Here is a 19,781-nt window from a genome sequence, read left to right on the forward strand (position 1 = left end):
GATTCGGGTTTTGCTGTAAACATCCTCCTTTCAGCATATGCCTCTAACTCACTCATCCCCTCCTTTGGACATGGTGGTTGAATAATTCAGGAGCGATAGAGTTGTTTTTTTCCAGGTCCAAGAGCTTTGATACTCCTTCGCTGGCGCTAATCAAAGACTTGCCAACCCTTTCATCTATGGGCAGTTCGTCGCGCAGCAGTCCCACACTTGCTGCTCAGGGGACAAAACGCTGGCCATTGGCGGCTGACCGCCGTTGTCCCCTTCCTCTCAGTTTAAGGTAACTATAATTGCAGAGAGGAAATTCACGTAAATAATACGAAACTTCAGAGGGCAGCTGGGCCGTTGGGCATACAAACTTCAGGTCGCCATCTTACCACTCTCCCTTTTTAACCTTTTTTTTAACCATATTGCTGAAGGACTTTCTGCTAAGGTTGACCTCTTTACAATTTCACATTTACTCTCAAGTTGTGCGGTGAGCTCAATATTGTATGACATATGGAGGAATACATTTATAGACAACTTTGAAAGTCAGCAGATGTTCTGAATATTTCTGTATAAGCCTCCCTGTCATTGGTGTGACCTGACGCAGGTGCGGTAGCACCGAAACATGGCCTTGTCAGGTCTCCCTTCAATCAAATTTGATCATTAAAAGGTTTTCAATATAAGTATTGGTGTCCCTTTTGTTTTTAAAGGCCCTTTGTGCTGTTTTTTTTTTTTTTTTTTTGCTGACACCTGATTGTAGCCAATCATTCTTGAATTTACATTCTTTGTGGCTAGAAAAGAGCACATTGATAGTCCAAAAGGTTGGTATTAAATGTTTAAAAGGTTCAAAGAAGATTGATCAAAACGATAAAGGGAATGCCTGAGTGGTGCAGAACAGGTAAAAGTGAATCATTTTTCACATCTTTCGAAACCTATGGAACTTAGCCTCCCAAAGTGCTTTGAAATATGCCTCTCAATGAAATTGCAAGGATAAAACAAATAGGAGGAAATATTGTTTTCACTCAAAGAATAGTTAAGCTCTGAAATTCGCTGCCAGAGGATGTGGTAGCAGCAGTTAGTATATCTAGGTTTAAGAAAGGTTTGGGCAAGTTCCAGGTCTGTTATTGAGATAGACATGGGGGAAGCCACTGCTTGCCCTGGGATCGGTAGAATGGAATGTTGCTACTAACTGGTTTCTGCAATGTGCTAGTGACCTGGATTGGCCACTGTTAGAAGCAAGATACTAGTCTAGATGGACTATTGGACTGACCCTGTATGGCTATTCTTATGTTCTATACTGAAATTCTGAGAATCAATAGGAATGGAAATTATTCACCAATGCTAGATTATACATGGATGCTGTGGTATTCTTTTTGTACTGATAAAAGTATGAAAGATTTGGGAGTTTTGATTTCACCTAGTATATATCACATTTATTGTTGATTTAATCTAAATTGAGAATGAATGTAACTGTTTGGGCAGACTGATAGACCATTAGGTCTTTATTCTGCCATCACTACTATGGGGCCCTTTTACTAAGCTGTGTAAGTGCTTACGCGCACCCGTGTGCCCAAATGGAGTTACCGCCCAAACTACCACATGCTGTTGCGTTAATATCATTTTGCCATGCGTCTGATACACACGTCTAAAAAAATATTTTTTATTTTCGGGCTGCGCATAATGGACGCATGCCAGTGGCATTTGACATGCATAGGTTATTACTGCTAGGTCAATAGTTGGCAGTAAGGTCTCGGTCCCAAATGGATGCATGGGAATTTGCCGTACATTCATTTTGGCAAAAAAAAGGCCTTTTTTACAGGCCACTGAAAATGGATCAGCACGTGCCCAAAACCCGAGCCTACACTACCACAAGCCATTTTTCAGCGCGCCTTTGAAAATGGACCCCTATGTTACTAATGTTACTGTGAGTACTGTAATGTCTTTAAACTCCACTGGCTTCCAGTCCTTTCAAAAGTGAAATATAAGTTAAATATAAGATCCTATTAATGCACTGAAAAAAGGAGTGTCCTAAATATATAAACATTTTATTGAAAAGGTATGTATCAAGTCAAAGCATTAGGATCAGATCAAGCCTTTCTGTTGAATGTTCCCACTTTAAAGGAAGTGAATGGGGAGACTTTTACATCTAAGATGCTCTCTACATGGGCTCTATGTGGTGGAGAATAATATTTAAGAATCTATTTTAAATGTGGTTTTCCACTACTTTTAGTATTCTGCTAGTGGAATTATGCGATGATGATTAACTGTTATTGATGGTGGATTGTTTTGTATTATCTTATTGATTGTTTATCTTTTTCTGTTCTTAAAAAGATTTTATTATTTTTATTCTTATTTTATGAATGTGTTTTATGTAAACCCTTTTAATAAATATTTGTGTTGAATAGCAGCATATACATTTTTAAATAATAATATTAGTAATAAATTACTTGCCTAATTCATTCTAATCAACGTGGAGGGGCATAATCAAAAGGGACGCCCAAGTTTTTTAGAGGACGTCCTCGCAAAACATCCCAATGGAGGGGCGGGGAAACCCGCATTACCAAACAAGATGGACGTCCATCTTTCATTTCGATAATACAGTCGGGGACGCCCAAATCTTGAAATTTTGGTCGTCCTTAGAGATGCTCATCCCTAGACTTGGTCGTTTCTGATTTTCATCTATAATCAAAACCAAGGACACCCATCTCAGAAATGACCAAATGCAAGCCCTTTGGTCATGGGAGGAGCCAGCATTTCTAGTGCACTGGTTCCCCTGACATGCCAGGACACCAACCAGGCACCCTAAGGGGCACTGCAGTGAACTTCATAAAATGCTCCCAGGAACATAGCTTCCTTATGTTGTCTGCTGAGCCCTTCAACCCCCCCTAAAACCCACTACCCACAACTGTACACCACTACCATAGCCCTTACGGGTGAAGGGGGGCACCTAGATGTGGGTACAGTGGATTTCTGGTGGGTTTTGGAGGGCTCCCTATATCCTCCACAAATGTAACAGATAGGGAGAGGGATGGGTCTGGGTCTGCCTGCCTGAAGTGCACTGCACCAACTAAAGCTGATCCAGGGAACTGCATACTGCTATGATGGACCTAAGTATGACATCTGAGGCTGGCAAAAAGTATTTTGAAAGATCGTTTTTGAGTGTGGGAGGGGGTTAGTGACCACTGGGGGAGTAAGGGGTCATTACGGGTCGAAGACGTCCATGTGTTAGGCATGCTCAAGTCCCGCCTTCGCTACGGCTCTGATATGCCCCCTTGAACTTTGATTATCCCTGCGACAGAAAGCAGTTGGGGATGTCCAAAATCGGCTTTCGATTATACCGTTTTGGATGACCCTGTGAGAAGGACGCCCATCTTCCGATTTGTGTCGAAAGATGGGTGTCCTTCTCTTTCGAAAATGAGCCTGAAAGTCTCCCAATCCACTCCAACTGGATAAGATAACATATAAACTCAATTCAGACCAAAAAAGAAATGTATCCCTTCTTCCATTCTTGATTGATGATAACAAACAGTTAATACCCCTCAAATATAAATGCAAAAAGTAATACAAATCAATAGCTAGAATAGGTGGATTGGCCTAAAAAGCTAAGTATTAAGACAATAAGTTTAATGACAATTAATGAAAACGAAAAAAAGTTTTGAAAAATATAATCACATAATAGGATCAATGAGGATTACGACACTACCTCCAAAACATGCTTGGCTCATTCTAGCCATTATAGAGGTAGCTGTGCGTATCTGATGATCCAATTAAAGGGTATTGCTGAACTAGACTATTGAATATGATATTACTAAGGTGAATTTGAAGATGAGTACTATGAGATAATCAGTTATATGTGAGCATTTGCACTAGCCTTTGGTAGGTAAAAATGCTTATACTCAAAGGGGCTCTTTTACAAAGGTGTGGTAGGTTCTACGCGCAAGTAACATGCACCAAAATGAGACTACCGCCAGGCTAGCATGCACCCCTGGTGGTAATTTCAGATTTGGTGTGCGCCCATAATGCCTGGACAAATTATTTTTGTATTTCCTACCACATGCGACGTTTCCAGCATTAATCGGCAGTTGGCGCATCCCAACCGGTCACCTTGCCTATAGCATGTGAGCACTTAGCACTAGATTAATGGGTTGCATTAAGGGCTCAGGCCGTAAATAGGCACACGCTGGTTTCAGTTTTACCACAGGTCCTTTTCCTGGTTCATTGAAAAAAAAACCTTTTTCCCAGATGCGTTAAAAACTTGCCTAGCATGTGCCCAAAAGATGTGCTCATACTACTGCAGGCCACTTTTTACCGTGGCTTAGTAAAAAGACCCCAAAGTTAGGTATGAAATGTGTGATAACTGATAAGCTAATATTCTGTAAATGTCTTTCCATGTAAAGCATTCTTTACAGAATACTAGCTTAGCATGGATCACCCCAGTGCGTAATTTCGAGTGCCATTTATTGAAATTCATAAATGTGTGCATATCAATTTTGAGGTACAAATTAATAGCCATAATAGTCCAGAAAAAGGAGCAATTAAAGAAAGGCTGGCACTCAAACAAGCCCTAATGACTAAAGATGGGAAAAATAAGAGGGCCTCCCTAAAGAAAATAAATTGGTGCAAAAGCTGATAGGAAGTTAATGGAATTCAAAAAGGCCCTTATACTAATGTGTGGTACATTTTTTCATTGACTGAACTTTAACAGAAAATAAGTACAAAGGCTGTGCTACAACTGTTGGGGCGTTGCATGTCCCACACCAAAAAAAACCTTTACCACAACATTAGAACTGTTCACAATTTACACATGTACACTTACCACTTCTTCAAGAAGAGGTGATGTGCACCAGTGCTAACTGCATAAATGACAGCACATAAAAAGCAATGTGCATCAACTGTAGTGTGCAGTTTGTTCCTATTCTCCTCCCATAACCTGTCCAGTTCCTGCTCCTAACACAATATGCATTTAATGTACCAATTAGTGCCCTCTGTCATGCCACCATAGTAACAGTTACAACTCCAAAATGGCTGCTGTGATCCCACACAGCAACCTCATGGTAATACTGGCCATGTCCTGAGTAGGCAGGTCAGGGATGGTAGAGGGAATGGAGCTGGGGAGGAGCCAGGAGATATATAGGTGCTGGTAATATTCAGTGCTGGCACCCACATAACTAACCACAGTCCTAAAATGCAGACTTAAATTTGCTTGGTTAGTTATGTGGGTACCAGCACTGAATATTGACCTTCACTGGCATAACTCCTGTACTGGCTGGCATACGATTCAATGCGCTCCCCTCCCTCCCAGGGGTGTAGCCACGGGTGGGCCTGGGTGGGCCCAGGCCCACCCATTTCCACCCAAGGCCCACCCAAAAATAATGGATCACAACTGCAACCGCGATCACAACCGCAGCTTCACGTGAGTCTTCTTTTCTCTCCCTCACCCCCACCGCAAAGCATCTGGGCACCGACCGGCAGCGTTTCAGACCCACTCCGGAGCCTTCCCTCTGTGGCCTGCTGCTGAGATGAATCTCTTTCCCCTCCCTCACTCCTGCCGTAAGCATCCGATTTAAATTAAGGGCGGGGCCAGCAGTGATTCGCTGAGTACTCTGGAGCCTTCCCTCTGCCACGATCTGCCCTCTCGGAAACAGGAAGTTGCGCTGAAGAGAGCTGATCGTGGCGGAGGGAAGGCTCTGGAGCAGGTCTCTTCATCTGTGATCAGCGAAGCGATAATGAGGGAGGAAAACGGAGTGAGTGGCTGTACCTGTAGGGTGGGAGAGGGACAGGCTGGGAGACAGTGGCTTCACCTGCGTGGGGGTGGGAGGTGGGGGGGGTCTTGAGGCCATAGGGAATGGATTGGAGAGAGGTTCTGGACCTTCAAAAGGGGGGGGGGTTGGCTGGAGAAAAGGGAGAGAGATTCTGGACCTGCAAAAGGGGGGAGATGGCTGGCTGGAGGGAAGGGAGAGAGGTTTGGGACCTGCAAGTGGGGGCTGGCTGGCTAGACGGAAGGGAGACAAGTTTGGGACCTACAAGGGAGAGGTTGCTGCTTGGAGGGAAAGGAGAGAGTTTTGGATCTGCAAAGGGGGGTGGTGGCTAGCTGGAAGGAAGGGTAAAAGGCAAGGGAGAGAGATGCTGGACCTGAAAGAGGGGGAGGAAGATGGAGGGAAGGATGAGAGGTACTGGACCTGCAAGGGAGAGAGGCTGGGGGCTGGAGGAAAGGAAGAGAGTTGTTAGACCTGCAAGGGGGCAGGCTGGAAGGAAGGGAGAGAGATGCTGGACCTGTGGGGAGGGGGGGCTAGAGGCTGGAGGGAAGGCTTGCAGGGGAGGCTTGAGGGAAGGGAGAGAGGTGCTGTACCAGGAGGAGAGATTAGAGGGAAGGGAGAGAGATGGCGGATCAAGGGGATGAAGGAAGAGGGAGACAAATTGTTTAACCCACAGTGGAAGAAAGAGCCAAAAGCTGGAAGAGAGAAGCAGAGTAGCTGGATAGGTGGGATCGGAGAGCAGAGAGAGACACATTGGTGTGAGTGAGGAAGAAAGGGGAGATACAGAAACAGACATGAGATGCTGTATTGAAATGACATATGAACCCAGAGGGGTAATGCCTGACAGAGAGGGGTGAATGTGAGAATAGAGAGGCTATGCTGGACACTTGGAGGGAAGGGTATGTGGTCAGAGGGGAGAGATACCTTAGATATATGGGGACAATAGGAACTCAAAGGGAGATACTGGGCATGTGAGGGCATAGGGACACAAGTGGTGATTGGGCCCCCTTTTTGGACACAGGGGTGGGGATAGAAGGGTGGTGATGGATGCAGGAATTTGAACTAGTGGGAGATACTGGACAAGGAACTATAGGGACCACAGAGGATGGGAGTATGGATGGTGGACATGGAGAGAGAAGAATTGGCAAATAGACAGGAGACCCTGGTAAGTGGCATTAAGACAGAAGAAAGCAGAAACCAGAGACTAGAACCAAGCTGATTTGAAAAATAAAATAACCAGGACATCAAAAGGTAGAGAAAAAAATCAGTTTTTTTCAATTTTGTGATTAAAATATGTCACATTTGGAATGTACATCTTGCCAGAGCTGGTGTTAGACATGGCTGGAGCCCAGGCCATAAATTTGGGAGGGAACACCCAAAGCCCATTCACCAGACTGCACTGCCTTTAGCTTCCATCATGCTTGTGGCTCTCTCTGGCCAGGCCGCCAGGGGACCAAGAGCAATTGCTCTAGTTGCACTCCAACCCATCCCTGGCACGTACTATGTTATATTTTGCACAGGAGGAAATGCATTTCTTTTTGTATCTCTGGTATTGTATTACATGCAAGGTTTGGCTTTTGGGGGTTTTGGTTATATTTATGTTTATACATTTTAGTCAATTATTCTATATTGGCATTTTTATTCCGTGTGTGTGATCGAGGTATTCTGTTAGCATGAATTTTCTATGTAGCCTTCTGTAGTAAGTTTGGTTTGTTTAGTTTCCCAATAGATGTATTGATATTTTACGGCCCCACTGTAATATGTAGGGCAATGCCTTTTTCATAGATAGGATCCTTCTTTGGAAGTTAGTGCTGGCATTGTAGATTTGCATTAGGTTATGAGTGACATTTTGTTTTAAAGACTGTTTATTTACTATATGGCGGCTGTTGAGATTACGGTGAGTTTTATGGGGGAAATGTCCTATACTCTGCTCTGTACCCATTGGGGGAGGGACAGGGGGTTTCTGTGGATGCAGAATTTATTTGCCTTTAATACTAGACATATACTTTCTGGGATCATTTCTATAGCGTGTAACTGGAAAGATATGTTGAAAAGTGTTTGGTCTTGCTATACAGGCTAAGTATGTGTGTTAGGGACCCGAGGCTCAATGGAGGCGGAAGAGTGCAATCTCTTGTACTTCCCCCTGAAGCCTGAACTGCTACCTTATTGAAGTTATTGGGAGTGGGGTAGAGCTGGAGCATGGGGTGGGGTATCAGGTGGCAAGTTTTTTCAATTTCAAAAAAGTTGGCAAACCCTGGTGCCACCCATCTGACTTGTTGGCCCACCCAAAAATTGCTTTCTGGCTACGCCACTGCTCCCTCCCCTGGCAAGGTCCCATCCCCATCCTAAAAAAACAACTCCTCTTCCACCCCCAAACAAGGTAACCACCCCTACTCCTACCCCCAGTCAGAATAGCCCTCACCCACACCTACCTGAAAGCCATGGTGGTTTAGCGGGGGCAATGGAGTAGGATTAACTCCACTTGCTACAGGCCCTAGTGGCTCAGTACTAAAAATAATCACCATTAACTGAACATTTTGTGGAATAGCTATGGAAAGGATTTCCAACATCAATATAAACAAACAAAACAAAATTGATACAGGATATCCTTATAATAAGGTGAGGTAGCATAAAATGATGTTATTAATGTAAAGCCTAGTGGAATGGTTGCTATATACCAGAGACAAAATTGGCCCCAAATCCAAACCATTACATACATGAAACAGATAGGCCATTTTATTCTGTCAAAAGCTTTCTCTTTGGCAAGGGACATGGAAAAAGTTGTAACTTCCATAGCGTATATATATTGTATCATATTGGAAACAGAGCCTGGTCTTATGAAATGAATTATGTTGAGCCATGAAACCCATTTGATCAGGATGTATTAAGCCTCCCATGACCATTATTATCTGCCTGGCTATAATTTTTACACAAATCTAGCAGTTCACATTTAAAAGTGAGATCAGACTTTAATGAGCTATGTCCAGGGGGTCCTTACCTGGTTTAGGCAAGGCCTTAGCATACCTCACATGCAATTTCAATACTTGGAGCACCAAGCAGTGGGAGAAAGCCTTATAAAATGTAGTTATACACCCATCCATTCTGGGTTTCTTCTTCTCATGATGATGGTGATGATTAATAGATGAAAATGTTTTGTACCTCTTCCTCAGTTGTTGGGATATATAATGATTTTCTGGCTTCTTTCAGAAGGAATGGACCCTTTAAGATCTCAAGAACTCCCTACATTTGTCTTCAGCCCCTGGATCTCAGGTTATAGACTGCTGAATAAAATTTATGGAATCGGTGTACTGTCTCCTCATGTTGAACTAGAGTCTGTTTATCTTGGGAATTGATCATAAGTATAAGTTCCCTATTTCTCCTGCTCTTTAGGAAAGATGCCAACACTTTCAGAGCCTCTATGGCCTTACTGTTAATATAACCTTGAGCTGTTGTCACTGCATGGTTGTTCCTGAAAGGCTGTGCAGCAATGTTTTTCCACTGCCATTTTTAACTCTCACAGATTTGATAAATTGCCTTGCATCACAGTTTTAATTTCCACAATCTCGGATATGATTGGATCAAAGAGCTATTAGAAATCTTCTTCCATTGCCTTTTTGATTGGAGTTGGAGGGTCTAACTTCAGCCCTATCCCATCACCTATCAGTGCAAACTCCATTCCAGTTTTATGTTGCTGGCTATCAATTCAAACCAGGTTCCATGCTTGTAATATGGATAGATGCATTATTCTAGGGAAAGTGAAATAAATATGGTAATGTGGTGGGAGGCTCAGCTTAGCCTGTCATCTTGTGCAGGATCAAGCTCAACCACCATTTTAATTGATTTAATAATATTTTTATGTATCTCTTCTTTTGTCCACATTCCTTTCCTCAACAGATTATAGCCTAGTATGGTCATATTCCACTCATAACACTCATTAAACCATGTCTTTGCAATTGAAAGAATATTCAGATCGTCCTCCTCCAAGACAGCTTGCAGAACATGAATTTTATTGCTTGGCCATAAGCATTTGTGCTCATAGCCTTCCAGATCTTTTATATTGGCTTGTTTGTGATGTGTTAGTCTTATACCTGCTCCTCTCATCTACCCTGTTATTCAAGACTAGACTAGAGAGCTTCTCAGTTTTATGTAGAAAAATCCTTTTCATTGGTCTAAAATGTCAATATTAAGTAATTAAATACAGCCCCACCAAAGACATGCAGACAGTTAACTGAGAAAAGGAACACACTACTTATTAAGAAAAGATTTTTTTTTAATTCAGAATTTCAAATATTTACTATTCCCAAAAGAAATCAATAAATAAAAGATCAATTAGCGGGAACAGAATTTAGATAATCCAATCACAATTCTGTACAAATACCAGATTACATTCCTGCAGACTTATTCTCCACATTTTTCTTTATTAATCAGTAATCTTTCAAGTTGGTTTGGATTAAAGTATATATATTGAGCATGAAAAATGTAATAGGAAAAAAACCTCCAATCACTATGTGGAGGAGTGGCCTAGTGGTTAGGGTGGTGGACTTTGGTCCTGAGGAACTGAGTTCAATTCCCACTTCAGGCACAGGCAGCTCATTGTGACTCTGGGCAAGTCACTTAACCCTCCATTGCCCCAGGTACAAATAAGTACCTGTATACAACATGTAAGCTGCATTGAGCCTGCTATGAGTGGGAAAGCACAGGGTACAAATGTAACAAAAAAAAAAAAAAAAAAACTCTTATCTATTAATTTGAGGAATTCCTTCTGACAGAGTTGAGCAGCTCATACCACATTAGAAACTATCCAAATGGGTTGGCCACAAAACTGAGTGGGCCCAATATTCAAAAGATTTATGTTCCTAGACATACAATGGTCTATGTGTGTGTACATAAGTATTGCCATACTGGGAAAGACCAAAGGTCCATCAAGCCCAGCCCAGCATCCTGTTTCCAACAGTGGCCAATCCAGATCACAGATACTTGGCAGGATCCCCAAAAAGTACAAAACATTTTATACTGCTTATCCCAGAAATAGTGGATTTTCCCCAAGTCCATTTAATAACGGTCTAAGGACTTTTCCTTTAGAAAGCCGTCCAAACCTTTTTAAACTCTGCTAAGCTAACTGCCTTTACCACATTCTCTGGCAACAAATTCCAGAGTTTAATTACATGAGCGAAGAAAAATTTTCTCAGATTCTTTTTACATTTTCTACATTGTAGCTTCATCGCATGCCCCCTAATCCTAGAATTTTTGGAAAGCGTAAACAGACGCTTCACATCTACCCGTTCAACTCCACTCATTATTTTATAGACCTCTATCATATCTCCCCTCAGCCGCCTTTTCTCCAAGCTGAAGATCCCTAGCCGCTTTAGCCTTTCTACATTGCGCACGCCAAATCGGCATTTCTGTCCAGCTATCGCGTGCCCCCGGTGGTAATTCTGAATTTGACATGCACAGAAAGCACATGGTAGAAACTATTTTCTATTTTCTACCATATGGCACTTACCCGGCGGTAAACAGCAGTGCAATGCATGCATAATGCCCAGGTAGCGCATGAGACCTTACTGTTAAGTCAATGGGTGGCGGGTAAGGTCCTCAGGCTGAAATGGACGCGTATTGGTTTTTATTTTGCCATACATCCATTTTCTGGCCCCTTATTAAAAGGCCTCTTTTCCCTGATGTAGTAAAAACTGGCCCGGCGTATTCCCAAAAGTCGCGCTCGTACTGCCGCAGGCCACTTTTTGCCACGGCTTAGTAAAAGGATATCTCAGCGTTTAACGCCAGCTGATTTTTAGCACAAAGCTAAAAATGCTATCACACCTTAGTAAAAGACCCCCTATTCAAAAGAGTGAGTAACCAGTAGAGTTGCCCTAATAGCAATAACATCTTTACTAAACCGTGCTAGCGATTCCCGAGCAGCAATGCTGATGAAGCTCATTTAAGTGAATGGGCTTTGTTGGTAATGCCGCACCAGGAATCGCTAGCACAGTTTAGTAAAAGGGGCTCCAAGTTATCTCTTGTGGAGTTTCCAAATCCATTTACACTCCCTTTTGTTTCCTATGCTCTAAGTTCAGAGTCTCCTCACTCTCCTTCCTCTGTCCCGCATATGACTATTCTCCACCCGCAAATCTGCTTTTTGTTACCTGGGTCCTAAGTTATTGAATGAGTTACCACTTTCCATCAGAAACCAGCCCTCTCTTCCCAAATTCAAACAAGCTCTCAAAACCCATCTTTTTTCTATTTATTTTCCCGCCTCTACCTAATATTTTTCTTGTTTCCCCTTTTTGTATTATTATTTTAGGTTTTTAAACACTGTATTTTCATTATTTTAAATATTTTATTATAAACCACTTTTTGCTTATATCTCAGGCCTTAGTGGTATATCAAGTCTGTGTAAATAAATAATACATTATGCAGAAATTGGACATTTCACTACTTTCAGCATAGAAACATCAGGGGATAAGGAGTTTAGTATGGAGTTTAGCAGGAGAAGGATTTAAACCAGGAGGGTAAGGGATGGAAGTACAACTACCCAGACTAGGTGAGGCTCCAAAGGAAGATGAAACATCTAAGGACTGAAAAATCTTTAGTTTATCCATGGGTCCACCAACCTTGGGAGCCCTGGAGGCTCCTACCTTGATCTTCCCCTTGTGTGTCTCTATGACATAATAATAATAATAATAATAATAATAGTAATTTGCTCCTCCAACATTCCAATGTGTCTCACTGGGATTGTAACCACCTACTGACGTCACTCGTCCAACGTTCTCCGTCCCCCTCCCTCCCAGTTTCATGGGACCCTGGAACTGGGAGGGAGGGATGGAGGGACAGAGGGAGGGGGACCCTGGAAATGGGAGGGAGGGAGGGGGACACTGGAACTCGGAGAGGGGAGGGAGAGAGGGGGCCTGGAACTCAGAGGGAGGTGCAGGAGGCAGGGAGAGATACTGCACATGGATGGATGGAGGGGGCAGGGCACAGAGGACGTTGCCTGCATATGGATGAATGCAGGGGAAAGAGCATAATGCAGGGGAGGGAGGGGATCCTGAAACTCGGAGGGAGGCAGGGAGAGGACTACCCTGGAACTCGGAGGCAGGGAGGGACGGAGGGGACGACCCTGGAACTCGAAGGGAGGGAGGGGGATAACAACCCTGAAACTGGGAGGGAGGGAGGGAGGGAGGGGGGATGACCCTGGAACTCAGAGGGAGGGAGGGGGACCCTGGAACTGGGAGGGAGGGGGGGGCCCTGGCACACACACTCATGCTCACACACACACTCTCTCTCTCTCACAGACACACTCGCTCACAGTCTCACTCTCTGTCACACACACTCGCACATTCACTCTCTCACACAGTCACTCTCACACATACACACTTCGAGGAAAACCTTGCTAGCACCTGTTTAATTTGTGTCAGAAATGGGCCTTTTTTACTAGTAATAATAATATGGAGTCCTTTTACCAAGCTGCGGGAAAGATGGCCCTGCACTAGCTGTGGGGGCTGTTTTTCCTATGCACCAGGGCCTTTTTACCGCAGCAGGTAAAAATCCCCCAGACACACATAGCCATGTGGTAAGAGAACTCTTACCGCATGGCCATGCGGTAGGGAACCCTTACCACCACTCATTGAGGTGGCGATAAGGGCTCCTGGGCTAACCCGGTGGTAACCAGGCAGCACACGGTGATGCCCGATTACCGCCTGGTTACCACCCTGCAAGCCATTTCTGGGTTTTTTTCTTTTTCCCCCAGAAATGCCATATGCTCTGAATGGGACTACCGCCTGCAGCTGCATTAGGCCAACAGTAGACCTGGAACAGTGAGCGGTAAGCCCATGTTGGGCTTACCACTGCTTCGTAACAGGTCCCCATAGTAAACAATTACAAAGTACCTTCTGGAAGGAATTTGGCAGAGTCAGCAACTACTTTGGTTCCCAAGGGGGCCTGACATTCCCCCTTGGGCACACCCTGTAGCCATGTGCCCTGTGGCCACACACTGCAGTCCCACTGCTATCTTCAAATAAAGTTTCTGGCAGTGGCAGAAGACATCAGACACTGCCACCACTTTCATCACCCACTCTCAAGGCTCCTTTACAAAGTCCTCTCTAACAGTGTCCTTTATAATATTAGTCTATTAGCTTACCTTGAACTGTTAATGTTTTAGAAGCACTATGATGTCTGTTACGTGAAGAATGGAAATAATTGAAATTGTATGGGTGGGGGAATTATGAACATAGGCTATTGTTGTTAGGTTATTTTACCACAAGTCGGGTCATTTTAGCACAGGGTCACATTTCGTGCAATGAAAGCCTGTGCTAAACTAACCCAGCTTGTAGTAAAATAACCCGACTTGTGACAAAATAACCCAATTTAGCAGTAGCCCACATTGATAACATTCCCCCTATGAGGGTAAAGGAGGCAAGCATGCTACTTGGACCTAGAGCTTTTGAGATGCTTATGAGAGGTTCATTATTTTCCTTTGTTTGATGGGAGATAAATTATTTTCTTTTTCACTGTGGGAGATTTGGAAAGGATGATGTCCCACCTGGATACCACTTTGCTAGTAGTAAATATATATTTACAGACCCTTGCAGCACTGTGAAAAAAATATGGCTTATTTCTGAACAGACTTTACCATAACTAAAACCAGATGAACACATAGTTGGAATCAATTATATCATTAACCTATGCGGTTACCCTTTCAAAATCAAACTTGCAGAAATCCACATGGACACCTGTATGCAACCAGATAAGTATGGGAGTAATTTATAGTTTGGTTTAAGGCCAGAGCAGAATGTATAAGATTTATTATTCACATTTTGTGCTAATTTAGACCTCTTACATTTTAGATTTGAAATGAGGATCATGCACTGAAAATATTAATCAGAATCATTGTATTCCATCTTCTAATGCAGAATAATTTAATTTTATTTGCACTGAAATTAGTGTCAATATATGAACACTCAAAATGGGGGCATAGCAAGTGAATTTTAGCATTTGCTTTATATTTTAATGCATTACAGACTGATATCATATATGTGTGGAACTTTATATTTCTCCTCATTTTTGAGGCATGCAAAGTTTTGAGTTGGAAAACTCATGAGGGGTGCAAATATATAACTGCCCACACTGGTGAAAATTATGCATATTTATTTCACTATGCGGATGCTGCTGAATATTTCAAAGAGAACAACGTCCAAAAAGTGGTATAAAGCAGCATTTGGATGTTTTGCTTGCTATTTTTGAAACATATTTTGCAAACATTTATCATGCATTTCATCTACAGTGCATTCAAATCACATGGGAGCTTGTCAGGGGTGTGTTGGGGGTGGGATTACAGTGTTCCTAACATATGGAAGTTTTTCTGCCATAATGGAACAAAACCAAAACATCCAGGACAAAAAACTAAGACGTTTTGAGCTAGACCTGTTTTAATAACAACTAAGTCACAAACAACAAGTTCCCTAAATGACCAGATGACTACTGGAGGAATAAAGGAATGACCCCACTTACTCACCCAGTGGTCACCGACCCCCTCCCATCCCCCTAAAGATGTAAAAGAAGTAGTACATACCAGCCTCTATAACAGCTTCAGATATTATAGCCAGTCCTATTAGAGCAGCAAGCAGGTCCCTGTAGTAGCCTAGTGGTCAGTGCAGTGCACTGTGGAGAAGGGGACCCAGGCCAATAATCTACTCGAACTGTTACACTTGTGGAAAGTATCAGCCCCCCCCCCCCCCAAATCCACCAAAAACCTACTGTACCCAGTGGCTTTTGTAGTAGTGTAAAGATGGGTATAGTAGGTTTTTGGTGGGTTTTGGAGGGCCCTTGTACATACAGTGGGGGAAATAAGTATTTGATCCCTTGCTGATTTTGTAAGTTTGCCCACTGACAAAGACATGAGCAGCCCATAATTGAAGGGTAGGTTATTGGTAACAGTGAGAGATAGCACATCACAAATTAAATCCGGAAAATCACATTGTGGAAAGTATATGAATTTATTTGCATTCTGCAGAGGGAAATAAGTATTTAATCCCTCTGGCAAACAAGACCTAATACTTGGTGGCAAAACCCTTGTTGGCAAGCACAGCGGTCAGACGTCTTCTGTAGTTGATGATGAGGTTTGCACACATGTCAGGAGGAATTTTGGTCCACTCCTCTTTGCAGATCATCTCTAAATCATTAAGAGTTCTGGGCTGTCGCTTGGCAACTCGCAGCTTCAGCTCCCTCCATAAGTTTTCAATGGGATTAAGGTCTGGTGACTGGCTAGGCCACTCCATGACCCTAATGTGCTTCTTCCTGAGCCACTCCTTTGTTGCCTTGGCTGTATGTTTTGGGTCATTGTCGTGCTGGAAGACCCAGCCACGACCCATTTTTAAGGCCCTGGCGGAGGGAAGGAGGTTGTCACTCAGAATTGTACGGTACATGGCCCCATCCATTCTCCCATTGATGCGGTGAAGTAGTCCTGTGCCCTTAGCAGAGAAACACCCCCAAAACATAACATTTCCACCTCCATGCTTGACAGTGGGGACGGTGTTCTTTGGGTCATAGGCAGCATTTCTCTTCCTCCAAACACGGCGAGTTGAGTTCATGCCAAAGAGCTCAATTTTTGTCTCATCTGACCACAGCACCTTCTCCCAATCACTCTCGGCATCATCCAGGTGTTCACTGGCAAACTTCAGACGGGCCGTCACATGTGCCTTCCGGAGCAGGGGGACCTTGCGGGCACTGCAGGATTGCAATCCGTTATGTCGTAATGTGTTACCAATGGTTTTCGTGGTGACAGTGGTCCCAGCTGCCTTGAGATCATTGACAAGTTCCCCCCTTGTAGTTGTAGGCTGATTTCTAACCTTCCTCATGATCAAGGATACCCCACGAGGTGAGATTTTGCGTGGAGCCCCAGATCTTTGTCGATTGACAGTCATTTTGTACTTCTTCCATTTTCTTACTATGGCACCAACAGTTGTCTCCTTCTCGCCCAGCGTCTTACTGATGGTTTTGTAGCCCATTCCAGCCTTGTGCAGGTGTATGATCTTGTCCCTGACATCCTTAGACAGCTCCTTGCTCTTGGCCATTTTGTAGAGGTTAGAGTCTGACTGATTCACTGAGTCTGTGGACAGGTGTCTTTCATACAGGTGACCATTGCCGACAGCTGTCTGTCATGCAGGTAACGAGTTGATTTGGAGCATCTACCTGGTCTGTAGGGGCCAGATCTCTTACTGGTTGGTGGGGGATCAAATACTTATTTCCCTCTGCAGAATGCAAATAAATTCATATACTTTCCACAATGTGATTTTCCGGATTTAATTTGTGATGTGCTATCTCTCACTGTTACCAATAACCTACCCTTCAATTATGGGCTGCTCATGTCTTTGTCAGTGGGCAAACTTACAAAATCAGCAAGGGATCAAATACTTATTTCCCCCACTGTATAAGGTTGTAATGGTGAGATGTTTACCTGGGAGCCTTTATGTGAAGTACACTGCAGTTCTACCTAGGATGCCCCACTGCTTTGCTGGGATGACTGTGTAGCCAATTTACTAAGAATGCTGGCTCCTCCTACATCCCAATGGCTTGATTTTGTGCAATTTTTACTTGGAGTTTTTTTTTTTTTTTTTTCGAAAATGGACCAAAAAGATAAACACACAGGGCCCTGTTTACTAAGCCACTCTGTAGAACGATAGACACCCGTTATATTCCTATGGGTGTCTCTAGCATTAGCGCACGCTAATTTTTAGTGCACGCTAAAAAGTGTGTGCGCCTATAGCACAGCTTAGTAAACAGGGCCCACAGAGCATAAAAATATCTAGGAAGTGGTCAGGTTTTTTTTTAAGATAGACTATTTGTTGGTTCAAAATGGTTATATTTGCTATTCAGATTTTGAACATTTTGAGCAAAACATCCAAAGTCTGACTTTGATGTCATAACGAAAATGCCCCTCCATGCCAATATATTTACACCTATTTGTTGTGTATGGATTTTCTGTGAAAATTGTCTTGCATAGTTTTGAATTTTCAAAATATACATACAAGAGAAAAACCCTCCCAGCTGTTGCTCCATGGAATGTCTGTACTCACTGCAAGTAAAGGAACCCACATATTTTTACTTTGATTCCAGATGGGCATTTTTATAAAATCTCACAATATTGAGAAATTACTTTAGGAAATCAGTGGCTCTTTCCTTGAACCAGAAAATATGGATTTGTCTGGCTGTGTCTCATGTTACATACGAGAGAAGGAAGTTATTTTTAGCCTTAAATGGATCTTTTTTTCCTGTGATATGCTTGTAAATACATGGTTAAATATCTTAATGCTCAGTAGTTATATTCTTTTCTTAATATTAAAAAAGGTGACTGGACTACTGACAGTACCAAATGGCTGATTTTTGTGTAGTAGTGAGCTTCAAATGTAGAAGTTTAAATCATAAAGCTTATCTTTTCGATTTCCATTTTCCTGTGTATTCTCCACTAGTAGTTCTCTGCCCCTTTTATTTCATTAGTGCATGCTAAATCCATTAGCACACCTTAGTAAAAGGACCACTTTGAGTTTCAGTATAAAAGAAGCAAAATAAATATAAATTGAAATTAGTAAATTAATATATAGATAAATATTTTATTTATTTCCAACCCGCACCATCCACAGTTCTAGGTGGGATATAACCAATATAGACACATAGGAAATGATGGCAGATAAAGACCATATGACCTTTCTAGTTTGCCCATACATAACATCTACTAATCTCTGCTATCCCTTCCTCTCCTTTAGAGATCCTTTGTGCTCATCCCATGCCTTCTTGAATACAAATACAGTCCTCATCTCTACCACTTCCACTAGGAGGACATTTCATGTGTCCCTTTTCTTTACATTCACATTTTATTAAAGATTTTCAAATGACAACAAGTCAGCACATCAACAGGAAAACTGGAGCAACAAAATTCCAGATAATGTTTACACAAAGGCAATTACAAATACAATTTAGAGAGAAAACAGAGGTATATAATACAGTAGAACCAATTAATAACATGAAGGAGATTCTTCAAAATGTCACGTGGGAGACTAGATATCACTGAATTTCTGGATCCTTCCTGACTTTTCAGGGTATATAGCTTCATGTCTGTACAGTAAACAAAGTGAGCACCACCATCAGTGAACATTTAGATTTGCTAGATTTTTTTAATTCCTCAAAATGACCTGTACAGCGACAGCTATCATAATGCTATACAAGCACTTATTCTTCTCTACTAATATTGGCATATTAGAGAGGCACCAGAAAAAAAGTCCCCAAGTATAATCAGGGATCCTGGATACATAACACTTGACAAACCTTTGTCTGTACCAATTTCCAAAAGTTTTGAGTGATCATACAAAATATAACAGGTTGTCCACAGGGCCCATCTGTGAGAGACAGGACCAGCATGCGACAGATGGTTGTAGCTTTAGTCTATGCAATGTTATTAGTGCCCATATTATCCTAGGGCCACAAATGATAGCAATTGTGTGATGGAGGTCAAGCAAGTACAACAAACAACAGAAGACCAGAAATAAGAACATTGAACCTCGGAAATAGGTGTGCCGTCCTCTTATTTCCAAATTGACAATAAGGATGATTTTTGATTCCTCCTTGTTTCATGATATAATTGCTTATAGATTGTAGAAGCAGATATTTCTGGACCATCAGAATGGTCAAAAAAAGCATGTATTACAGAAGTGGAGGCTAACTGGTCTAATCTTTTCCTTTTCTAAGAAATGTCGATACAAGTTTATTAGTCTATGAGTGAGCTCCAGATGGAATAAGAACTTGCCTGTGAAGCTATCCATTCCTCGGGTTTTATTATAAATTGAAAGGTGTGAATCACTTGTTTTAATTCCTCCCCAGAGATAGGGGCTTCCAATTTGGCTCTGTCATGTTCTGAGAGAGAAGGTACTTTTAAATTATTTAGAAAGGAATCCATATCTCCTTCAGTCTACTTGATTCAAACTTATAGAGTGTAGTAAAATATTAATGAAAGTTTGCTAAAATATGCTCAAAATCTTTTTGATAAGCAAGTGAATCTAT

Source organism: Microcaecilia unicolor, chromosome 3 (genome assembly GCF_901765095.1).
Source record: "Microcaecilia unicolor chromosome 3, aMicUni1.1, whole genome shotgun sequence".
NCBI classification, from domain to species: Eukaryota; Metazoa; Chordata; class Amphibia; order Gymnophiona; family Siphonopidae; genus Microcaecilia; species Microcaecilia unicolor.